Source organism: Apium graveolens, chromosome 5 (genome assembly GCF_009905375.1).
Source record: "Apium graveolens cultivar Ventura chromosome 5, ASM990537v1, whole genome shotgun sequence".
In the NCBI taxonomy this organism is placed as follows: domain Eukaryota; kingdom Viridiplantae; phylum Streptophyta; class Magnoliopsida; order Apiales; family Apiaceae; genus Apium; species Apium graveolens.
Genome location: NC_133651.1, coordinates 176,680,134 through 176,706,935, shown reverse-complemented (window position 1 = coordinate 176,706,935; position 26,802 = coordinate 176,680,134). Strand labels below are relative to the sequence as shown.

Sequence of the window (26,802 nt, the reverse complement as noted above, 5' to 3'; positions counted from 1 at the left end):
ATATAATTTATTTTTATAAATATTTGATTTAGATAAAATAATTCATTGATTTGTCCCGGAAAGTAAGATTATATCAAACAATTTATATATTTACATTTTATAACCATCAAAAAAGTTCATTTAAATTTAAAATTAAAAGAATAAATTTTAATAGTTAGTTTAATAAATCTAATTTTTTTTATTAAAATGAGTGAAATGTCTATTTATTGAAAAATATCTTAAAGCTAGTAATAGTTTTTTTTTAAATAATTAAATTAATTGTATTTTTAAATTATATATAATGTGTAAAATTAAAAAAATTAAAAAACAAGTAAATGGTGAAAATTAAATGGGTTGGGCCTGTAAAATCTTGTTTGGGCTTGGGCGGCCAAATTTTTAACAAAGCGGGGAATTGAAATTTTTAACAAAGCGGATACTGATAACAAAAAATTATCAAAGAGTCATTTATATTTTACAATAATATTTTTTTTCAACAGCACTTTTTCTAAACGCATAATAATTACATAGTCTTGTTTAAAAAATGTAGAGTAATAAGATAAATTTAACGGACAGATTAAAATTCTGGGTCATGCGTTTGACATTGGGCCGATCCAAAGCCTCAATGCTTAGATTAGTAAAAAGGCCCAATAAAAACAATAAACCCTAATCGTTATATACATACAAACCTTGACTCTTTTATGTGCTTCTTGGCTTCTTACATCTTCTCATCTCTCGTTTCAAACGCCCTTTAGCCATGTACCCTCTCTTCAAGACTTACATCTCCATGTATCTATTTTCAATTAAACTGTAATTATTCCATTTCTGATGGGGTTTTTTCCTAGGTTCTGAAGACAACCCCTTGGCTGTCTGAACATTATCACTTAATTGTTAGTTTATGTTGTGTTTTTAATTTGATTGCTTTATGTTTTGTTTACTTTGGTACTGATGAGGAAATTAAATTAAAATACACCATCTTTCGGGACTGAATTGCTTTTTAAGCTGCTTGTTGATTAATTCTGCAATTCTGAGGCATTTCTTTGATTGTAAGTGTTTTTTTTGCTGTTTTTAGTGCAAACATAATGGGGCTGAGTTTGACGGAGATTAAATGTGTGAAAGAATTGGAATTTGGTAAGAAATAGATTCGTTTTAGTTTACTTATGTTTGCGTTACTTTATTTGCTGATTTATTTAAATTTCTTGCTGTAGAGTTTTATTACCACTTAAATTTGTTCAATTGAATTGTGTTGCACATAAACTTGTCATATTAATCCAACAGATCTTTCTTGTTAATTATCACTTTTGTTTGAGTTTGTTCGAGTTGTTGGATAAACCCTTATTGATAGAATAATGTAGTGGAAATGTAATCAACAAAGATAACTAAGAGAAGACTCAGCTTAAATGGTGTCTCAAGCTGCATTTTAAGTTTTTTGCAATTAAGATCTTATTAATTAAGTTTAAGTTGAATCTTATTTTATTTGATTTGTGTGTTCTAGCTAAGTCTATCGATTGGGGTTTACATATTTGATTAATTGCAAATGTTGCAATGTATCTGTTATGCTTGTTATTGCTTGCAAATATTTGATTATTTGTTATGTGGCAGTGCAAACTAGTTATTAATTGTGTATTTGAACTTGCTACTTGATCAAATTATAACTTCTATATCTTCCGACAATTTGTCATGTAATGTTGCTTAAAGACATGCTCAGTGACCTCATGCTCCAATATCGTACTTTAGCTCTGTGCATTTCTGTTGAGTCAGAACTACTAATATCAATATTTGCTACTACGAACATTCTAATTAGTTTTATCCTCTTCTATAGAAGCAATTTAAAGTAGTTTTGCTTATAAGGTGACACTGTAGAATCGACAAAATAATACTCAGCACTGGACCAGGTTATATAGAATATTAGTATTTCTTTGGTAGAGGCAGCTCAGCCTTTGTAGGCATTGATTATTTCAAGGTTGCAATTTTTAAGTTCCTCCAGTTAGTATTCATTTTTTAATATTTAGATCTTGAGCTTTTTTGGAAATTGTTTCGGTATGTTTTCTTATCAACTAATGCTCTTTCTTTGTTCTTTATTTTATTTATTAGATGGCAAAGTGTAAAGCAACCTACTTTATTGTCGTACTTCATCACCTCAAATCTGTTGTGATTGCTGTTCGCGGGACTGAAAGTCCGGAAGACCTTATAACTGATGCTTTATGCAGGGAATGCTATCTTACTGCTGAGGAGTTAGATGGTTTAAGAAGGTAATTTTCTTCTCTAACTGCCAGTTAGTTATGTTAACTGCAGATTTTACCTCTTTTTCTCTTTAACGTAAAAGAGGTCACTAAGCATGTCTTAAGGGCGCAGATTGACTTCTGCCTTTACCTGTTTCACGTGTATACATTTCAGGAGCGATCACTAATTCTATGTGGTATCTTTTCAGGTATGCAGCATTAGCACCTCTTTTACGTCACAGGTATGCTTATTCCACCCGCTTCTTTGAGTTTTAAATTTGGTGAGCTTGCTGTAACTACAAGCTTCATGTGTAATTACATACTGATTGTAGTGGTTGATTAAGACTGTGGTGGATGATTTTTCTGGTGATTTGGTAGAAGGGGTTAAGAGAATTGAGGAAGTGATTGAGGGTTTAAAAGTTGGGGTCTCTAAATACATCGTTTGCCCAACCTTCTGGAATCTCTTTGTCACCAGGTACTATATTTAGCATAGTAGTTATTTCTTATTTTAGCATGATTTGGAATTTCTGAGCGACTTAAGCCACACACTGGTTCTCTTCTTTTGTGCTTTTTCAGGTTTGAAGGTGGCATATATTGCTGATAGTGAGAGTAGCTCCATTCGATCAGTTGATCTGAAAACAGGAGGGTCAAAATTATTAGCTGGAGGTGATCCAGTTTTCTCAGACAATCTATTTTGGGTTTGTCTTTCCACTCAAGATATCCTTTGGATCTTTAATGTAGTTTTGATTGGGATTATGTCTGATGTACTGTGAAACCATTTCTTGTTTGAACTCGGCAGTTTGGAGACCATGATGGGACAGACTCTTATAATCACAAGGTAGCTCCTGATATAACTTGAGTAAATTGTTACAAGTGAACTCTTATCAGTTGATCCAGGTTTTCCAGATGATGTTGCTCTCAATTGTCTCTTACGCCTGTCAGTAGAGCGACATACAACGTGCAGGGCTGTTTGTAGGCAGTGGTATCAGTTATTTGGTAGTAAGGAAAGATTCTTCACATGTCGAAAGGAGCTTGGATTCTTGTTACTGAAGGATGGTTCTGGCCCTTTTATGAAATACCGAAAGGTCAAATATATGACCAAAGAACTAATAACTGGGAGAGTATGCCTGCTGGCTGGTATGAGGGAAGGCTGGACTGGTTCAAGTGTAGTTGTTTACGGGCACTTATTTGTTATTCCGGAACATGAAAGGATAAAACTTAAGGTCTATGAGAAGGATACCGACTGTTGGAAAGCTGTTGAAGGCCCTCCATTACCTGAGCAAATATGCAAGCCTTTCTCTGTTAATTGGTTTTGTAGTATTTTTACATATTGGTTTTGTAGTATTTTTACAAAACTTGATTCATTTAATTGTAATAATTTATGAGTTCATATTTATTGATTTAAATTGAGTTATTAATGTAATTATTTTTGGAGTATCTCAATTTATTTTTGGATTTAAATATTTGACTATTTATGATTATATTTATGAAAATAAAAGGAAAAAAGAACAAAACAAATTGCTGAATATGAATTTTTAAGAATTATTTATGTGGGTCCACATGTGGGCCCTATATTTCTGAAAGAAATTTTAAGATTTGTTGCAACACACTATGCATATGTTACTATAGAGACAAAAGTAGGTCGCTATTGAGATCTATTATAATAGGATTTGCTGTGTTGTAATAGTATAGCTTCTATGTTGCTATAGATACCTATACTAACTAGTTACGGGTCAACATAACTTTGATGTTACCTTAGCCCTTTTTGGGCCTTTAGCAACATTTTTTCGGATCTATAGCAACACAATTAGGGTGTTGCTTAAAGCAATCTATGACGTAGTGCAAGTACTCCTTATACACCATGTTCCTTAATTTCTTATAAACAACTGATACACTTGTTACTCCACATAATGTCACCAGAACTTGGAATGCTCATAACTCATTCTAATCGTAATCTGTGATATGTCCTCAGGCTGGATCTTAAGTCAATCCCCGAGAAATAACACACTCCTTGAATTAGGTCACATAAGTAATCAATTCTTAATAGGGTTACTTATTCTTATTCATCGTTTTTTTAAACTTCCGATAATCAGTACACAATTTCATAATTTCATTTCTCTTCTCCAACAACATCACTGGTGCACCCCAAGGGACTATATCTGGTATGCTCACTTCCCTTTCCAATAACTTTTACAATTATCGAAGTAATTATTTCGTTCCACTGGCCTCCAGAAAGACTCCGGGGCATTTATTTATTACTCACACTTCCTCCAGCTTAAGTATTTTCTTCTTCGTATCTTTACACATGGTGGATCTACCTTATATCCTTAGCTTATTACTCTTTTTCTCGCATGATTGGTAGAACTTATTATATTGCTTCTGCACCTAGAAACTTACCTTATTATTGGCTTCTATACACTCTACAATTTGCTTCTTCTAAAAACCACTCATTGCCTTACTACAGGACAACCAAACCGTTCCTAAAATCACATCGAATTCTTCTAGCTCGAAGGGTGTCAAATCAGCTGCAACTACGTCCAAATTCTAAACGCTCGATCTCTTGGTCCTTTTGAAAGTTCTGCCTTTAGCTGTGCTGGATGTTGGCCCTTGAGATGTAGTATCTTGAGTAACCGTTCTACAACTCCTTGCAATATGCCCAACTTTTCCACAATTGTAAAACGTAACTCCTGGATTTTCTAGATTGCATTCAAATGCATAATGACCCTTATGACCACAATTAAAACATTGCACATTATTTTTACACGAACCATTGTATCTCCTATCACAGGACTTGCAATCCACTGCAGACTTGACTGACTGAGCTGGAGTAGAAGCAACTAAGATAGTATCAGACCTACTCTGGGAGAAACTCTGTCTCCTGAATCTTTTACTCCTGTTTCGGACAAACTGATTCTGAAATTCTTGACTGGATTCTCCTTGGTCTGCCTTATCCATAACACCTTCATACTTTGTTAGATATATTTGATAATGTTATGGCTAATATGTCTTATGTTTAGCTTTCAGATCTTGTGTGAACAGGATAGATCAGTACTTAACTGTTGATCAGTACTTATACTGGAAGTCAGGACTTAAGGATATCAGTACTTATATTATCAGGAGATAATCATCAGAAGATAGATATCAGAACTTAAGTGCTGAAGGACGATCAGATAAGGACAGTAGCTGATTAAAGGAAAGAAGATAGAGATAAAACATAAGAAGAGATATGCATGAAGAAGGAATTCCGTGAAGAATGGAATACTTGGAATAGAAGATATCTGATTGATATATTTTAGGAAGCAGAATTATATTCCATATCAATTAGCGATTATCTTGTAACTGTGTAGTATATAAACACAGGCATAGGGTTTACACTATAAGTGTTATCATTATCGAAGTTATTATTCTATATAACCCTAGCAGCTCTCGTGATATTTGTTCATCACTGAGAGGTAACAGTTCCATATTGTAACAGAGTTTATTGTTTCAATAAAGTTTGTTTTCTGTTACTCAAGTTCTTTAAGTTCGATTTGAGTGTCCTATACACTGTATTCACCCCCTCTACAGTGTGTGTGTGACCTAACAATTGGTATCAGAGCCTATCTGTTAACTTACATACAGTTAAAGATCCAAACACAATCATGTCGGACACAGAAACTCCAACTAAGCCTACCACAACTGAGGAACCACCAAAGACACAAATTCAGAGTCGGTATGAGACCATCAGAGTCCCCATACTGAGACCATCTGAATATCCCATATGGAAGGTAAGGATGACCATGTTCCTGGAAGCAACAGATCCAGAATACCTGGATAGAATCAAGGAAGGTCCTCACAAACCAACCAAACTCGCTGTTGCAGTTGCAGGTGAAGCAGCAACGATCGTACCAAAGGAGAAGAGTGATTATACTGCTGAGGACATAGCATCAATTGCTAAGGATGCTAAGGTACGACACTTACTGCATAGTGCCATTGACAATGTAATGTCAAACAGGGTAATCAACTGCAAGACTGCTAAGGAGATATGGGATGCTCTGGAAACAAGATGTCAGGGAACTGACACAATTAAGAAGAATAGGAAGACAATACTCACTCAAGAGTATGAACACTTTGACTCAAAGACTAATGAGTCATTGAATGATTTATATGATAGATTTGTCAAACTTTTGAATGATTTGTCATTGGTTGATAAAGAGTATGATCTTGAAGATTCAAACCTTAAGTTCCTGTTAGCTCTTCCTGAATGCTGGGATTTGAAGGCAACGACAATAAGAGACAACTACAATCTTGATGAAACAACTCTTGACGAAATCTATGGAATGCTCAAGACACACGAGTTGGAGATGGAACAAAGAAGCAAGAGGAAAGGAGGAAAGTCAAGGACAGTTGCTCTTAAGGCTGAAGAAGAATTCCCCAAAGCAGCTTCCTCAAAGAAAGACAAGGGTAAAGCTCTTTTCATAAAGTCTGATACTGAGTCATCAAGTTCTGAGAGTGATGATGACTCAGATTCTGAAAGCTTGCCTGAGACTGATGCTGATGAGGAGATGATGAAACTGTGTGCTCTTATGGTGAAAGGAATCACAAAGATTGCATACAGAAAGTTCAGGAAGGGAAAGAAGTTTCCCAGGAAACGCATAAGTTCTGATAAGAAGAATTTCAGAAGATCTGAAGGAAGAGGAGGAAAATCTGACAGAGGAGATTACACCAATGTTAAATGCTATAACTGTGGTGAGAAAGGCCACATATCTCCTGACTGCAAGAAGGTAAAGGGTGACAAAGGCAAGGCTCTTGTCACAAAGCAGAAAAGCTGGACAGACACCTCAGACTCTGAAAGTGAGGAGAACTATGCATTAATGGCAAATGCTGATAAAGAAAGTGCTGAGAGCAGTTCTGAAGCTGCTGAAACAAAGGTACCTCAGACTACTTATGCTTTTCATACTGATGATATTAATGAGTTGAGAAGATATCTTAAAACCATGTTTGTTAGCTATAGAGATCAAACTTTAACATGTGAAAGATTAACTTCTGAAAATCTTGCATATAAGAAAAGAAATGATTTCTTAGAAAAAGAGTTAGTCATATTCCATCAAACTCAGAAGGATAGAGATGATGCTTTTTATGTTAGGGATGAAGTGCTAAAAATGAATGAATCTCTAAAAACTGAGTTAGAAAAGGAAAGAGAAATAATCAGGACTTGGACTAACTCTGGTAGAACAACTCAAAATTTGCTAAGTAGTGAAAATTGGAAAGAGGGCTTAGGTTATGGAGAAAATAAGAATGATAAAGGAACTGAAGAAATTAAGCCTGTTGTTAAGCAAAAGCCAAAGTTAAAACCTGTTAAGTTTGTAACTGTAAAGTCTGATAATGAGAAATCAGAAGTTAAAGAGGAATTAACTTCTGACAAACTAAAACAGGAAAAGACAGCTGAAGTAAATATAGGCTTAATGACAAGGAAGCAGCTTAAGCATAAGCTGAAAGATGTCAAGAATGCAAACAAGGTAAAATCACCTAGGAAAAATAGGAATGGAAAGGAAGGTGTGAATAAAAGCAATGATTATAAACCTGTTCCTGATGCACCTAGGAAAACATGTCATATCTGTGGAAGTTCTAACCATCTGGCTTCTTTTTGCAGGAAAAATAAGAATATTAACTCCTTACCTTCGAAACCAGGAGTTAAGAATCAGTCAGTTAGATACAAACCACAAAATCCTTGTTTTCATTGTGGTAGTTTATGGCATTCCATTTATACTTGTAAGGAATATCATAGTCTGTACTATGATTATTATCAAATAAAACCTTCTTTGAAGAAAGTTTCCATTGTTCCTTCTAGTATAAATTCTGATTCAAAGTCTGATAATGTAAATTCTGATAAGAAAAATGTTAACATAAACTTTGATGCTAAATCCGCTGCAAATGTTAACAAACTTAATAAGACCAAAGGATCCAAGCAAGTCTGGGTCCTTAAAACTAATAATTAGTGGTCCTTATGATTGCAGGGCAACAGGAAAAATATTCTAGTTCTGGACAGTGGATGTTCAGGTCATATGACTGGAAATAAGGCCCTGCTATCAGACTTTGTGGAGAAAGTTGGCCCAAGTGTTTCTTATGGAGATGGCAACATTGGAAAAACATTGGGATATGGAAATATCAATCTTGGGAATGTCATCATTAAAGAAGTAGCTCTGGTCTCAGGACTTAAACACAACCTTCTGAGTATAAGTCAAATCTGTGACAGAGGTTATCATGTTGATTTCTTTGAAGAACACTGTGAAATTGTGAGTAAATCTAAAGGCAAAGTTGTTCTGAAAGGATATAGACGTGGTAACATTTATGAAGCTAAGCTTTCAACAAGTGCTGATGGCTCTGCAATCTGTCTGTTAAGTAGAGTATCAATTGAAGAAAGCTGAAATTGGCATAAGAAACTCTCTCATTTAAATTTTAACAATATAAATGAACTGGTCAAGAAAGATCTTGTGAGAGGATTGCCAAACACAGTGTTAGGTCCCAATTTGTTTGTAGAAGGGGGGGTTGAATGCAAACAATACCGTTTCGTCGAATAAAATGCGGAATAAAATTGTGAAACAAAATTCAAGTTAAATAAAACTTTTATTAAACTTGAAAGGTGTTACAACTACGGTATCGGTTACAAGGGATTAATCTCAAATCAATTATTACAAATTTAGAATAAATTCGACATGAACTTTTTCTATTTTTGTAATTAAAAGATCAAATGCTAAAAGCGATTTGAGATTAAGTTCTAGGGATTTTAATCCGCTAGATAGATATACAAGAACAAGATAAGTATTTCTAGTTGATTGGATTTAACTTTACAATCTAGAAAATTGATCTTGAAGTTGCAGAATAGATGAAATATTTTTCTGCTGCTTTTTCTTTTGTTCTTGTGGTGTGTTCTGTTTTATTGCTGCATGAACAAAAAGTCTTCTGCTTCTTTTATCAAACAGCCGAGATGAATGAACTGCAATGACAATTCTTTGAACCAGCATGACTTTCGGTATGACAATTGATTGTCATACCGATTGTTACATAAGTACAATTCAGATTGTCTTGCAAAGATTAATAACAGATTTTTAATCTAATAAAAATTCTAACAAGACAATTAAATGAATTAGCATGACTTTCGGTATGACTATTGATTGTCATACCGATTGTCATATTAATACAATCCAGATTGTCTTGTTTCAATTTAAATAGATTTAAACCAATTAAAATTCTGTAATTCCTTAATATTAATTCTAAATTAATTAATCAATTTAATTCAATTAATTAATAAATTAATCCTTGCAGATATAATTTATTTTCTTAATTAAATTATATGACTTAATTAATTAATGGAGAATTAATACTAACGCTGAGCAGCAACCATTCTTCTGACAATCTTCTGAAAGTCACTGAGACTTATGAATCAATTCCGTCACTTCAATGCTGACACTCGATGTACTGTCTGGTTCATGAGTGACTAACTTTCGTGACGTTTCTTCATGTCTTGACTCTGTTGTTCTGATTGAATCCTTGTAATAAATGATACCTTGACGAGATCTCTGTCACTTGATTGAATCCACGATCTTGATTTACATCACTGAGGCATGATCAAATTCTTGAACTTCTTCCAGTGAATCTTCAAGTCTGCAGATGAACAATGTTTCTTTATTCTTTGACAGATGTTACTTTGTGAGATCTCTCTGATGCTTGATCCACTATTTACTTATTACATTCTTATTTGAGTTGAGTTAAATACTCGAATAAACGAGTAGGCTATGACATATGCCTTTCAATCTCCCCCTATTTGCTTGTTAGACAATAACAACAAATACCTAGAGGATAACTCAACTAACAAATAAGAAAAAGATATAAACAGTAATGTAAAGTAAATAGCAGAAAAGTTCTGGATTATATTTAACATTTTCCAGATTCCAAATGAAATTTACAAGTGAATACAAGATAGATGTTCCTCTAGCCTGAACATATAACTACATTAGTCTATCTTGATTCATAACGCTCTAATCATATTACATTGAGTTTTGAGCTAATTGACTTTAGTTGTCTTCTCTTCTGACTTCACCTTCTTCTAAATCTTGAAGCAATTCCTTGTCAAAAACACGATCCTTTTCTGAAGTGAAGCTTGCAGGTCTGACTGGTTGAACTCCAACTGTCTTCAACTTATTCTTGAGTTGATTGTACCTTTTAACATTCTTCTCACAATAAGCTTGAATCAAGTCAGCAGCTTGAGTCTTCAACATGGATGAATATCCAGCAGTTCTCAAATGATGTTCCATCCAGACCAGATGCTTAGCTGAGTAGTCTTTAAGAGATTGTACATCTAGCTGACAGATTTGAAGACAATCAGACTTAAAGAATCTCACTTGATGAGGATTGTTGACCACTTGAGGACTAGCCCTGCTGGCAAACTCTTTAAGCCTTTCCCGAAGAACTTCATTCAACTCTGAGCTTCTTTTCACTTTGTTTAAAAGAACCCAAATCTCTGACAACGAACGATTCTCAAATAGATGAAGTGACACTTTGAATGATCCTTCACTCTGACAATATACAAAAATGCTCATCTCATTTAGGGATCTATCAAAAGCAGCTGTGATCCTTGAGACTTCAGTCTTGATAGCATTCATGTACATGTCATTGTTAGGATTTGAGATTTCCAGCCTGTCAAGAAGATGTAAGAACTGCCTATCATTGTTAGTGCATAGCTGAGGCATATCGAGTACTCTCCTAGCTTCATCCCACTTTCCACCAATCTTCAGTCTGACATCTCTTCTCCTTTCTTGAGCTTTAATGTCATGAAGACGTTGCTTTTGAAGAGTTTCTGTTCTTTGTATGTCTTTTCTCCTATCAATGATCTGTGAGACCTTCTTGAGTTCAGCTTCTTTTCTTTGCATCTCTGACTGCTCTTTCTGAAATTCTTTCTCAAACCTAGGATCCACTGTATCTTCTTCTTCCCAATCTTCAAAATCACTTTCTTCTTCAGCTTCAAATAACCCATCTTTATCTTCCTGAACTGGTTCAGTGGGAATGTCAAAAATATCGAAGTCATCCTGTTCTCCACTGTAGTAGGCATCATCAGCCTTTCCTTTATCTCCAGCAGAAGTATCTTTTTCTTTCCCTTTGGAACTACTCCCTTTCTTCTCCCCCTTAGTTGAGGGATCCTCTACTGACTTTCCTTTGAAACCTCCACCACTTCCAGAGCCTGATCCTCCACCAGACGGTCCTTCAAAATAAGCTCTTTGTTCTTCATTAGGGCAATGAGAATTCTTGATCATGTAATATAAGTGCTTCATGCCTTCATTTAGATGTTCCATGCCCGTCTCTATCTTTAGAAATCTTGAGTTGTCCAGTGAATGATTCATCTCAACGAGGTCTTCAAGAGAAGTCATTCTTGTATGTAGGGAGCAGAAGTTGGATATGTCATCAGCTGATAAATTTGGAGTGTCCTGAATAGAATTGAGCTTTGGTATTACAGTAGTCTTTAAATCTGAGATGTCATTCCTTATGATTGCAAGCTGATTGTCGACAGAGGTGGAAGAAGAAGACCGTTCAACCACCTGTGCTTTGAATGCTTGAGCTTCAGCTTGACTTTTAGCAAGTTCTTCTTTCAGGGCAGCAATCTGAGCTAACAGGTTGATAGTATCAGTGTCTGTGTGTGCTCTCACCTGAAGTTCACTCGTATTTGGTTCACTCATCTCACGTGCATGTGTTTCTCTCAATATGATTGCTCGTGAGGAGTCTTCCAATTGCTGTTCTTGTGTACCTGCATTAAAAATCACCCTAGCCTCTTCAAGAGAGGTCAGTGGTGGTGCAATGGGAATTCGCGAGTCCCGATCCTCAGTCAATGCTATCAAATCTTTTGGAATAGATGTCTGAATTGCTTCAGGGATAGATTGACCGAGTTGCCCTCCACTTTCTCCAGATAAATCTGTGAGTGGAGAATCCCATAAGGGAGCCAGAGTTGTTGGATCTGGGAGGGGAGAAAATGACTCTATTAAAGATGGCGGAGAGTCAGATTTTCCCTCTGAAGCATGTGACTGCTCTTCTGCCGTAACTATGGCAGGCACTGTAACCGACTCTACGTGCACTCCTCGCTGGGTGTCCTGAGTATTATCTGGGGAAGTGTATGGTTCCATTGTGAGTAATGGAATTGTGCTTGACTCAGTACAAGATGCCATGGCCCGATGGCGAATTTCAATAAATGCATCCTGTTGAGAGAATGCCTCTAGTAACTGTTCATTGGCCATTTCAAAGTCCATGTCCTGTTGGGAGGACAAGGATAAGCTTTCAGATGCCTCAGAATAGGTTTTTCTTTTCTTAGGAGGAGGCAGAGCTGAGGGTTCACTCATATTTGACATTGTACTACTTCCTAATAATCTTCTGGGTAACATTTTAGACAGTGGGGGAGAGGGTGAGATAGAATGAGACTCTGTGTTTGGCTCTATGACCTGGGATTGAAGCTGTGGTTCTACAACTTCATGGTCAGCCCTATCAACCACTGAGGGTCTGTTAACAGAAGTAGGAAGAGAGTGAGAGAGAGAGTGAGGAGTTACTACCTGTAATGGAAGAGCCTGGGTGGCTTGAACCACTGGAGGTTGAGGTTGCTGTTCATGGCCGGGAAGATTAAAAATAGGCAAGGGAATATAATTGGCCATGAAAGCAGATACAAGTACTGGTACTTGCATAAATTTGAAGGTTGTGTCTTGGCGAGTGTAAATCTTTTTGCTAACTGGTGGGGGTTCGGTTACAGCAGAGTTAGCAAAAAGTGCTTTGTGTTCAGGGGTGAGTAGATGATCTGCTATGAGCATAAGAAAACGAGCATAGTAACATGATACCCTACGATTTGTAGAATGATCACGTAAAGCAGAAGTTAGACGTCTCAAGAGAATGGGAAAAAGTAGTTTGCCAAAATTGATCCTTTGATTGAAAACAACCGCAAGACCAATATACTGCAGGGTGGAAGTAATGTTATGAAAATTAGATTTTGTGCAGTTGGCAAACACTTTGGAAAGTGTATCGAAGAAAATATCCCATTCAGACACCAAATTTGATTTAGAAAGTTTGGTTAAATTGATCACCCCCTGATAGTGAATAGCATTGAAAAAATTTGTGATATCATTTTCAGAGGGTAAATTACAGAAATTGTCAAGTGGAAAATTTAGCGCACGATTGACGACTGTTTCATCAACTACATACTGTGTGTTTGCCACGGTGAATGAAAAAGATTTTGAATCATCGGCCACAGTAGAGGTTGTGCAAATCAGTCTAAGTAGATCGACGTTTAAAATCACATTTGATTTAATAGCAGAGCTAACAATCGAATGATCATTTAAAAATCTAATCCAAGGCTTAAATTTTTCAACATCACATTTTTCCGGATTGAAATAACCAACTAGATTATGCGCGACAATTTGGAAATTGAGAGCCATTTTTTTTTTATAAAATAATAATAAGACACAAGCTTTTCAGAATTTTAAGAATAATATTAAGAAAATTCGAATTAATTAAATTAATTTAATAATTCGAATTAAATTAATTATAATCGAAAAATTTAGACAGAAATGTATCTCGTTAAAATTCTTAAATCACTAACACAGTTTTGACACACCAAAAGACACAAATAAGAAATTAAAATTAAAAAGGAATTGAAGGGGCAAACTGAATTTACAGAAAATTCAACAGCACTTGTTTATGTATATACTTATATGTATATATCACTAAAGTGATGATTAAGTTTGCTGAGTAAAAACTCGAGCAAGGAAATAACAGGTTAATGGTTTTTGTTCGAGGAGAGAGAAGAGAGAAAAATTAGGAGTGAAAAACCGTTCAATTTTTTGAAAGAACTGTTAAGATGAAAATGGTTTAAAAAGAACAACACATGCCTTTATATAACAGCTGGTATGACAATCCGGGATTGTCATACCGATTGTCATACCAGGCAAAAGAAGGAAATGAAATACAATAGAATAAGTATTAAAAATTATAACTGGTATGACAATCTGATAGTCATACCGATTGTCATACCAGGCAAAATAAAAATAAAATAGATATATATAATGTTTATAACTGGTAAGACAATCAATAGTCATACCGATTGTCTTGCCAGTATAAAACTAAACTGAAAAACACTGAAATGACAATTATATTCGTAAATGACTTTCAGCAAGACAATTTCAATTGTCTTGCCGATTGTCATTCTGGAAATAAAAGGTTTTCACACAGAATTAATATGAAAATAAGTATATATATATATATAAGTACTGAAATGATTTTCAGCAAGACAATTCAATTGTCTTGCCGATTGTCATTGCAGTAGAAAACAAAATAAAATAAAAGGAACAGACTTCTATTTATGTACTGAAACTATATTACAAAATAGTAAAACTGAAATAAATACTTAAAATTTTTACAGAAAATAAAGACAATATTTCAGAATTAATTATTTTTATTCCAAAAATAGATTTCTGTTGAATTTTAGCAAATAAAATTCATAGAAAAATATTTTTAGAGGAAATAAAATATTCTGAGATATTTTAAATTAACAAGTAGAGTAAATAACATAGATAAGATAATATATATTACATAGAAATAAGCAAGAAATATGATAAAATGATAAAATAAATTTGCAAATGAATTTTTCATTTATGAAAAATTCATTTGTAAATTCATTCAAGAACAGATTCCAGATATTAATTAAATTAATCACAAAAACTATTTAACATACCCAATTTACCAACTAATCTGGTAAATGTGGATTCGTCAAGTGGTTTAGTGAAAATATCTGCTATTTGTTCTTCTGTTGGAACAAAAAATAGTTCAACAGTACCATTCATGACGTGCTCTCTAATAAAATGATACCTGATGTCAATGTGCTTTGTCCTCGAGTGCTGCACAGGGTTGTTGGTGATGGCTATTGCACTTGTGTTGTCACATAAAATAGGAATCTTGTTCAATACAGAGCCATAGTCTCGTAGTTGGTTCCTAATCCACAAGATCTGAGCACAGCAGCTCCCAGCAGCAATATATTCAGCCTCGGCCGTTGAGTTGGAAACTGTTTGCTGTTTCTTGCTGTACCATGAGACTAGCCTGCTTCCTAAGAATTGACAACTTCCTGAGGTGCTTTTCCTATCAACAACACTTCCTGCATAATCTGAATCTGTATATCCGACAAGGTTAAAACCAGATTCTTTAGGGTACCAAATACCTAGATTTGGTGTTCCCTTAAGATATCTTAAGATTCGTTTAACAGCAACGAGATGAATATCTCTAGGATCCGCTTGGAACCTTGCACATAGGCATGTAGCATACATAATATCTGGTCTACTCGCAGTAAGATAGAGTAACGAGCCAATCATACCTCTGTAGCTTGTGACATCTACCTTAATGGAGTTTTCACATGGTCCAAGCTTGACAGCTGTAGTTGATGGAGTCCTTGCTGATGCAGAATCCTCTAGATTGTATTTTTTGAGGAGTTCCTTGAGATACTTGGATTGACAAATAAATGTTCCATCTAACCTTTGATTTACTTGTAATCCAAGAAAGAACTTCAGCTCTCCCATCATGCTCATTTCAAACTTGCTGTGCATTAACTTAGCAAATCTCTTACAGAGATTATCATTAGTAGACCCAAATATTATATCATCCACATAGACTTGGACTAATATAGTATCATTCTTATGTTTTTTAGAAAAGAGAGTTTTGTCTATGACACCTCTAATAAAGCTATTTTCAATAAGAAATTCAGAGAGAGTGTCATACCATTTTCTTGGTGACTGTTTTAGCCCATAGATAGCCTTGAAAAGAAAGAAAACAAAATCCATATGATCTGGATCTTCAAAACCAGGAGGTTGCTCTACATATACCTCTTCATCCAGCTTTCCATTCAGAAAGGCGCTCTTGACATCCATTTGATAAACTTTAAAGTTTGAAAATGCTGCGAATGCCAGAAATATCCTGATGGCCTCAAGTCTAGCCACTGGAGCATAGGTTTCATCATAATCAATACCTTCAGCTTGAGAATACCCTTTAGCTACCAGTCTTGCCTTGTTTCTTGTAACCACACCATCTTCATCTAGTTTATTCCTGAATACCCACCTTGTACCAACAGCTTTCTTGTGTACAGGCCTAGGTACCAGTTTCCAGACTTGTTGACTTTCAAACTGATTGAGTTCATCTTGCATAGCAATCACCCAATCTGGATCAGTTAGTGCTTCTTCAATTTTCTTAGGTTCCATCTCAGAAAGAAATCCTGAGAACAGACACTCATTTTGAGTAGCACGTCTAGTTCTGACTCCAACATCTGGATCACCAATAATCAACTCAAAAGGGTGAGCTTTATTCCAGACAGTCTGTCTTGGAAGATTTGATCTTGATGATTCGCCTTGAAATTCATTGTGATGTTGTGTCCTACTAGATGATCCTTCAGCATCTCCCCCTGAGTTGTTGCCATGTTGACTTGAAGATTCTCCGTCAGTAGCAGTGGTATCTCCATTGTTTCCAGAGTTTCCATCACTATTACCTTGAGTATTATCAGGATTAACAGGTTCTTCAACAGCAACAACCTCAGGTTCTTGACCATGTTCTGACTCTGAATCTGACGTATCATCAAACTTCAGTTTCTCAGAAGGATCTTCAGTTTGGATACTAGGGAGTTTAGTGTCATCAAATGTAACATTGACACTTTCAGTTACTTTGTGTTGATCAATGATATACACTCTATATGATCTTCTTCCATATCCAACAAAAATACCCTCATATGCCTTTGCCTCGAACTTACCACGACGATCATCTCCATCCTTGAGCACGAAGCATCTGGCACCAAATACATGAAAGTATTTGATAGAAGGTTTCTGTTCATTCAAAATCTCATAAGGAGTTTTCATGAAGTCTTTGTTGATTAGAGTTCGATTCTGAGTATAACATGCAGTATTGACAGCTTCAGCCCAAAAGTACATTGGAAGACCTGATTCATTTAACATCGTTCTTGCAGCTTCAATCAATGTACGATTCTTCCTTTCTACCACTCCATTTTGCTGAGGGGTTCTAGGAGCTGAAAATTGTCTGGTAATCCCTTTGTCTGTACAGAATCCATTTAGAAGTGCATTCTTGAATTCTGTTCCATTATCTGACCTTATTGCTCTAACAGGGACGTTAGAATCTAACTCAATCATCTTGATATGATCAATCACAACTTGTGGTGTTTCATCCTTAGAGTGAAGAAATAAAACCCACGTATACTTGGAATAGTCATCAACTATCACAAGACAGTAACACTTCTTTGACATAGAAAGGATATTAACTGGACCAAATAAATCCATGTGCAATAATTGCAGAACACCAGTTATGGAAGATGTGTCAGTGCCTTTGTGACTTGCTTTCTTTGACTTTCCTTTCTGGCAAGCCTCACATAGTCCTTCTGGAGAGAATTCCAGCTGAGGCAGACCTCTTACCAATTCTCTTTTGACAAGAGAATTCATTGTCTTGAAATTGAGATGGGAAAGTCTCTTGTGCCATAGCCAACTCTCATTTGACGATGCTTTTGCATAGAAACAATTGACTTCAAGATTGCCTCCAGAGTTCATGTCAGCTACGAACAGATTTCCTTTCCGTATTCCCATTAAGGAGGGTTTTTCACTTTTCTTGTGCAGAATCTGACACTTCAGCTTGTCGAATAAAACATTGTAGCCGTTGTCACAGAACTGACTAATGCTAAGCAGATTGTGTTCAAGTCCTTGCACAAGATATACATTTTCAATGATAACATTTCCAGCTAGCAAACAGCCATATCCCTCCGTTAAACCTTTGCTGTTATCTCCAAAGGTAACCACTGGGCCAGCTTTCTCAACCACATTTGATAGCAGGGCTCTATCTCCGGTCATATGTCTTGACGATCCACTGTCAAGAATCCACACTACCGGTTGTACCTGTTTAATGCCCTGCAATACAAATGGATTAGAACTTCTTCGGAACCCAAGCTTGGCTGGGTCCGGCATACTTGTAAAATTGGCCTTTATCAGGCAAAACAACATTCTTAATTTCACTATTCTCAACATTCTCAATGACTGAACATTTGACCTTTAAAACAGCCTTATCAGATTTATGTTTAGGCTTAGGCACAAATGTCTCCTTTCTAGCTTTAGGAGGACTAGCAGTCTTAGACCTATCATGCTTTCTATTATTCACATGCTGACGAGGAGTAGTCTTATCATTAGAAGCATGCTTACCATTAAAATAAGCAAACAACAGATTAAAAGCACAAGACATACAATCAGGAACACCACATGCTTTATGAGAAGGATTAACAATAGGCAACTTATGCATGGTAGACATGGCATTTGTGCTATCCAACTCATGTGTGTCTGAGTTAGTCTCAGTTGCTTTCACAACCTTGACTGGAACTTTTGACACACTTGACTTGGAGACAGCTTTCCCATTAGCATTATCTTCAGCACGGATTTCTTCTTGAATAATAAAAGAGGTCTCATCAAATGGTTCAGCAATTGATTCCTTATAGAGGGGTTCATCAACACCCTTAAGCACATGTGGTACTTCCCTGCCTTTAGCACATACATGAGGAGGGGAGTTTATGCCTAATTTTCCAATAGCAGCATTGTAATCATAACCTATTCCATGTGTTTGATTTACAGCTTGCTTATTGTAAAACTCTTTGGACTTCGAACAAGAATTAAAGTAAGCTTTAACCTTAGCCTCAAGACCGGTGATCTTGTCTTTGAGAATAGTTTCGAGTTGTCTATAACAGTCAACTCTATTCTCTAGAAAAGATACTTGGTCTTTAAGTTTATCTTGATTAATGTGCACAAGTCTTAATTCATTGACCTCTTTCTCAAGGTCTTTGATTTGTTGATTTAACAATTCATTATCACGACGAGCACAATCTAAGTTACCTCTTAGATGATAAACCATTTCAGCATCAGAAAGTTTTACCTCTTTTCTTGACGATGAGGTGCTTGCATCACTAGCCATGAGAGCAAGATTCCCAACTTCTTCATCTTCACTGTCAGTATCATCCCAGCTTCTTCCCTTTGCCAGGTACGCCCTTTCAGATTTACTCTTCTGATTAGAATCGTAAGAGTTCTTCCTTGCTTGTTTTGGCTTCCTGCATTCTGTGGCAAAGTGTCCCAACTCATTACAGTTGAAGCATCGAATGGTGCTTCGATCAACCATCCCTGTTTTATACCCACCACTGCTGGTGTTAGAGGATGAAGATCCACCTTTCTGGAATCTGTTGTAGTTGGACTTGTACTTGAACTTGGGATTCCTTTTGAATCTGACATTTGAGAATCTCTTGACAATCAGGGCCATTGACTCATCCTCCAATTGCTCCAGTTCTTCCAAGGAATAATAATCATCTCCTGATTGATTTGTAGTAGGTGAATCAAATTCTGCTACTATCACATTATCTTCAACCTTGGAAGACTGTACCATTCTATCTGACTGTTGAGATTGTTGTTGATATAGTGGTTGTTGTTGTTGTTGTTCATCAGCTACCAGAGCAGTAGACGTGCTGACCACTCTTCCTTTCCCGTAAACTTCCTTCTGCTGAATCTGCTCCAACTCATAAGTCTTTAACACACCATAGAGCCTTTCCAAAGAAATCTCACTCAGATCTCTTGCTTCTCTTATGGCAGTGATTCTATGTTCGAGATGAGTTGGCAGTGTTAAAAGGAACTTTTTATTGACCTCCCTGATGGAATAGTATTTACCATTAATGTTCAGGTTGTTGATCAATGCATTGTACCTCTCAAACACTTCAGTGATTCCTTCTCCTGGATTAGATTTGAAGTATTCATACTCAGAGGTTAGGATTTCTAGTTTGTTCTCCCTAACTTCCTCTGTGCCTTCATTAATAATCTCAATAGTTTCCCAGATATGTTTAGAATCTTTACAATTCATCACATGTCTGTTCATTAGGGGATTAAGGGAATCTACTAAGATTAATTGAAGGCTAGCATCCAGGGAAGCTTCTTCTATTTCAGCAGGAGAGAAGTCCTCAGGATCCTTCACATAAGTTCTCGCTTCGGTGATCACCACATCATTCTCTATTACCTCTGGTTCAATAACCATAGGAATTTTTGGACCCTTCTTCAACACTTGCAAATATTTGGGATTAGCAACCTGTAAAAACAGTAGCATCTTCTTCTTCCACATCACATAATTTTCTTTATCGAAAAGTGGAATTTTAACGGTTCCAACTTTTTGTGTAGTCATTATGAATTTTTGAGTGAATAAAAATTCAAGAAGTGAAAGAAACACAAAAGTCTAGGATCTTGATTTGTACGTTAATCAGAAGGCTCTGATACCAATTGTTAGGTCCCAATTTGTTTGTAGAAGGGGGGGTTGAATGCAAACAATACCGTTTCGTCGAATAAAATGCGGAATAAAATTGTGAAACAAAATTCAAGTTAAATAAAACTTTTATTAAACTTGAAAGGTGTTACAACTACGGTATCGGTTACAAGGGATTAATCTCAAATCAATTATTACAAATTTAGAATAAATTCGACATGAACTTTTTCTATTTTTGTAATTAAAAGATCAAATGCTAAAAGCGATTTGAGATTAAGTTCTAGGGATTTTAATCCGCTAGATAGATATACAAGAACAAGATAAGTATTTCTAGTTGATTGGATTTAACTTTACAATCTAGAAAATTGATCTTGAAGTTGCAGAATAGATGAAATATTTTTCTGCTGCTTTTTCTTTTGTTCTTGTGGTGTGTTCTGTTTTATTGCTGCATGAACAAAAAGTCTTCTGCTTCTTTTATCAAACAGCCGAGATGAATGAACTGCAATGACAATTCTTTGAACCAGCATGACTTTCGGTATGACAATTGATTGTCATACCGATTGTTACATAAGTACAATTCAGATTGTCTTGCAAAGATTAATAACAGATTTTTAATCTAATAAAAATTCTAACAAGACAATTAAATGAATTAGCATGACTTTCGGTATGACTATTGATTGTCATACCGATTGTCATATTAATACAATCCAGATTGTCTTGTTTCAATTTAAATAGATTTAAACCAATTAAAATTCTGTAATTCCTTAATATTAATTCTAAATTAATTAATCAATTTAATTCAATTAATTAATAAATTAATCCTTGCAGATATAATTTATTTTCTTAATTAAATTATATGACTTAATTAATTAATGGAGAATTAATACTAACGCTGAGCAGCAACCATTCTTCTGACAATCTTCTGAAAGTCACTGAGACTTATGAATCAATTCCGTCACTTCAATGCTGACACTCGATGTACTGTCTGGTTCATGAGTGACTAACTTTCGTGACGTTTCTTCATGTCTTGACTCTGTTGTTCTGATTGAATCCTTGTAATAAATGATACCTTGACGAGATCTCTGTCACTTGATTGAATCCACGATCTTGATTTACATCACTGAGGCATGATCAAATTCTTGAACTTCTTCCAGTGAATCTTCAAGTCTGCAGATGAACAATGTTTCTTTATTCTTTGACAGATGTTACTTTGTGAGATCTCTCTGATGCTTGATCCACTATTTACTTATTACATTCTTATTTGAGTTGAGTTAAATACTCGAATAAACGAGTAGGCTATGACATATGCCTTTCACACAGTATTTGCTCCTGATGGTCTTTGTGATTCATGTCAGAAAGCCAAACAAAGAAAATCTTTATTCAAGAGCAAGACTGAATCATCAATTCTTGAGCCTTATCATCTTATACATGTTGATCTATTTGGTCCAGTAAATGTCATGTCTATTGCAAAGAAGAAGTATGCGTTGGTCATAGTGGATGAGTTCACCAGATACACATGGGTGTATTTCTTGCACACAAAAAGTGAAACTGCATCTATCTTGATTGATCATGTCAAACAGCTGGATAAAATGGTCAAAGATTCTGTGAAAATTCTAAGGAGTGATAATGGCACTGAGTTCAAGAATCTGATAATGAAAGAGTTCTGCAAAAACCATGGAATAAAGCAGGAATTTTCTGCTCCTGGAACTCCACAGCAAAATGGAGTTGTTGAAAGGAAGAATAGAACTCTCATTGAAGCTGCACGTACAATGTTTGAAGAAGCAAAGCTTCCAACCTATTTCTGGGTTGAAGCTGTGCAGACTGCTTGTTTTACTCAAAATACAACACTCATTAACAAGCATGGAAAAACACCATATGAGATGGTGAAGAAAAAGAAGCCAAATCTGAAATATTTTCATGTATTTGGATGCAAGTGTTTTGTTCTCAAGACTCATCCTGAACAGCTATCAAAGTTTGATCTAAAAGCTGATGAAGGAATCTTTGTTGGATATCCACTTTCCACAAAAGCCTTCAGAGTCTATAATTTGAGAACAAAAGTGGTCATGGAATCTATCAATGTCTCTTTTGATGACAAGAAGATCACTGGTCTTAAAGATTTCGTTGATCATGATCAGCTGAGATTTGAAAATGAAGACTCATATTCTGATACTGAAAAACCTGAAAGTCTAAGTCCTGATACTACAAACTCTGATGGATTAAACTCTGATGTTATTGAAACTGTGGTGACTACGTTAAAGGAAGATGCACCTATGCAGGGGGAACATACTCAAGATTCTACCACATCTCAAGAAACATCAGAACATGCATCTGGCTCTTCAAGTTCTGATTCGTCAAGTTCTGATAAGCCAAGTTCTGATAGTGCTGAAAATCTAAATACTGAAGAATCCAACTCAGAGAGCATAGTTTCAGGGGGAGCATCAGAAAATGAAAATGAAGATAGCATGGATCATGGGGGAGCATCCAGTTCTAGAGAAAACATTCCATCTTCAAGGAAGTGGACAAAATCACATACACCTGATTTGATAATTGGAAATCCTGATGCAGGTGTCAGAACTAGAACAAGTACTTCAAATGAGTGTCTATACAACTCTTTTCTCTCTCAGACTGAGCCAAAGAAAGTAGAAGAAGCTCTTCAAGATGCTGATTGGGTGCAAGCAATGCAGGAAGAGTTGAATAAATTTGAAAGAAACAAAGTCTGGACCCTAGTGCCAAGACCAAAGAATAGATCTGTTGTTGGTACAAAGTGGGTATTCAGAAACAAAACTGATAGTGATGGCATAATTACAAGAAATAAGGCAAGGCTGGTTGCAAAAGGATATTCTCAACAGGAGGGAATTGATTATGATGAAACATTTGCACCAGTTGCTAGGTTAGAAGCCATAAGGATATTTTTGGTTTATGCTGCTCACAAAAAGTTTACTGTCTTTTAAATGGATGTGAAAAGTGCTTTTCTCAATGGAGAATTGGAGGAAGATGTATATGTTGAACAACCTCCAGGTTTTGTAGATACCAAACATTCAGATTATGTCTACAGGCTTGATAAAGCACTTTATGGACTTAAGCGAGCTCCTAGAGCATGGTATGAGACTTTAGCTCAGTTTCTTCTGGAAAATGGATTCAACAGAGGGACAATAGACAAAACACTGTTCTACCTCAACCATGGAAAGGACTTACTTCTGGTCCAGATTTATGTTGATGATATCATTTTTGGATCTACAAATGACAAACTTTGCAAGAAGTTTGCCAAATTAATGCAGTCAAGATATCAGATGAGTATGATGGGGGAACTTAGCTATTTTCTGGGCCTTCAAGTCAAGCAGAATGAGGAAGGCACTTTTATTTGTCAAACCAAGTACATCAGAAACTTGCTAAAGAAATTTGGAATGCAAGATTGTTCAAGTGCATCCACTCCAATGGCCACTGCAACAAAACTGGATAAGGATACCGGTAAATCAGTAGATATTACTGACTACAGAGGTATGATTGGCTCTCTACTCTATCTAACTGCTAGTAGACCTGATATCATGTATGCTACCTGTCTTTGTGCAAGATTTCAAGCAGATCCAAGAGAACCTCACTTAACAGCTGTAAAAAGAATCTTTAAGTATCTTAAAGGAACAGCTGCTCTGGGATTATGGTATCCTAGAGAATCAGATTTTAAACTAATAGGTTACTCAGATGCAGATTTTGCAGGTTGCAAAATTGACAGGAAAAGCACAAGTGGAAGCTGCCAATTTCTTGGAGGCAGATTGGTTTCTTGGTACAGCAAGAAACAAAAGTCAATTTCCACATCAACTGCAGAAGCAGAGTATATTGCTGCAGGAAGCTGTTGTGCACAGATTCTTTGGATGAAGAATCAATTACTGGATTATGGGTTAACATATTTCAAAATCCCTATTTACTGTGATAATCAAAATGCTATTGCTATGACAGGTAATCCAGTTCAACACTCAATGACAAAGCACATCAGCATCAGGTATCACTTCATCAGGGAACATGTGGATGAAGGTACAGTGGAATTGCATTTTGTTCCCGCAGATCAACAGTTGGCAGATATCTTCACAAAACCATTATGTGAAGCTACTTTTACAAGATTGGTAAATGAACTTGGAATGGTTTCAGGTTCTTTCTTTAAATCTGCTTAGACTTGCTCTGTGTTATCAGACTTTATGCTCAGTATTTACAGAATTAATATCATTGTGTATTCTGTGCTTAATTGATAAATGTCTTTAAGTACTGACTGTTGTCTGATATATGTTTCTAAACTCTGATAAGTGATATGTTTGTTCTAGTACCTATTCAATCCTATGAGGATAACTGTGCTAGATACTGACCTAGTAATCTTCAATAAACAAATGACTCCATGGAAGAAGTAATTATTTCAATGGAAATCTTATGACACTAGCAAATTCTGATAACTGAGCTTAGTTAAGTTCACTTTGTATATCTTATTACTAAGTCACAAATTAGAATAATGCTACTCATCTGTTAAGTTCTGATACTAGTTAAACTGCTGAATGTACTAAGTGCTGATAAACCTCCCTTATCAAAAGAAAAAGCAAAAAGATTAAAGAATAAAATCAGGTACTCCTTTGAGATCTAGAGTAAAAATGTGAAAGGGACAACCCAAGTGCATTGCTGGTATTAAGTAAATATGCATTAGAAAAGCAAAATATTTTCTTGGTGACTTTTCACACTCTATGATTACTGGAGAAATACTCTGATAATAGCATAAATTCTAATAAACAGTCGTGACTCACTTACACTGAGAAGCCACTGTAAAATAGAATTTCAAAAGATGCATAAAATGAGCACAAAACAGTTGAGGTGGACTCAAGCATGAACTCATTCATCAGTAGGTTTCAGGACAATGACAGATCTTTAGCAAAATTTTAGTTTTGCCTTATTTCTAAGATATACTGAAGTGAATCAGACTTTACTCTTTGTCTGTTTTTAGCTTAATGCACACACTAATCACTCCATCTGAATGATGAAAATTTCTGTGGTGGTCTATGTTATTTTAGATAAACAGTCATTGTGTCATTTTTGCACAAATTCTGAGGACAAGTTCTAGTTACACGTTCTGATGGTTAAGTTCTGACGTTCATAACTAAGAACTTGTATGAGGATTTACTAAGATGAGCATTCCTTTTTCGAGTTAAGAAATTATGTTCTGATGATTGTTAAGTTCTGGTATAGGTCTAAGTTCTGATTTCTCAGTCTAATCCTTTACTTGGCTTATCTTTGAATGAAATTTCATAACAGTCTCAGTTTGTACTCGCATATGTTGAAGTGGAAGATTAATAGTCACTATGATTAGGATTAATGGTTTTGTACTTGAACAGTCCACTGTTTCTTGTGTCTTGTGCGGTCTAGACCATGATTCCTCTTTCCAATGACTGTTATTCTTTTTCAAAGTCTAGGGAGACGAGGTAGAATTAATTCTACCTGTCAGCATTAAATATCTTTGCGTCTCTTGGCATTCTTTTGCCTATATAAACAACCACTTCACATCAGTCTTTCCATCACATTCTTCTCACACACTTATCCTCCTTCTTCTGTCAAAAACACAATGGTTCGATACAACATGTTTTTGAACACACAAACCTTTACAATGGAGCTCAGTTGTGCTGACTGGCAGCAGGAGTGGCATATAACAGCCATTCCTGAGGAGATCTGGGACTCTGTCCCACAGGAGGTGCTGGCTCACCTTCTATTCTTCGAGATGGATTATCATCGCCATCTGGAGCGCCTAGAGGAGGAAATACGGGAAGCTATCTGTCAGCAAGAGCGAATCATACGACTCGCCATCTTGTTCGTCGAAGATAGGAAGAGGAAGATGACTTAATCTCGTCTTCTTCCTGTTCTTCTTCATCCTCAGCTTTGTCAGGCTTCTTAGCTAGGACTAAAGCTGTTGACGTTAGGATTAGAAGCTTAGGGAAAATCTTGTATTGATGTAATTTCTATTTCATATATGTATTGACTTGATATATTAATGAAAACTGTTTTTACTTCAAGATTTTGTCTCTGAGTTATTTTATCTTGTGTTGTTAAATCCTGCTTGATATTCTGATGACCATTTAAAATTTTGTCTTCATTTAAGTTCTGATTCTCTGTCAGCACTTATTCATCGAAATTATCTCGGTCATTTTTAACATGATTCATTTTCAGAATATTAATGTTGCAGTGAAAAATAATTCAATCAGTGCTAACGGTTTAAATTTTGAATTAAAACTGTGTCTCTTGATAAATGGAACGGTTT

At 35.7% G+C, this 26,802-nt stretch overlaps 1 long non-coding RNA gene and 1 other non-coding gene across 6 annotated transcripts; both read left to right on the top strand.

Annotated features, from left to right (window-relative positions):
* The first annotated feature begins 656 nt into the window (after positions 1-656).
* On the top strand, positions 657-3,635 carry LOC141724634 (uncharacterized). Of its 5 annotated transcripts, XR_012576828.1 has the most exons (8): positions 683-735; positions 822-866; positions 1,049-1,107; positions 2,071-2,228; positions 2,408-2,440; positions 2,531-2,673; positions 2,775-2,896; positions 2,998-3,635. It is a non-coding gene; the product is annotated as an uncharacterized LOC141724634 (long non-coding RNA). The 5 variants fall into 5 exon arrangements; XR_012576829.1 differs by lacking the exon at positions 822-866 and having other exon boundaries at positions 657-735; XR_012576826.1 differs by having other exon boundaries at positions 676-866.
* On the top strand, positions 919-1,012 carry LOC141663062 (small nucleolar RNA SNORD96 family). Its single transcript, XR_012551148.1, has one exon. It is a non-coding gene; the product is annotated as a small nucleolar RNA SNORD96 family (small nucleolar RNA).
* Positions 3,636-26,802: the final 23,167 nt, after the last annotated feature.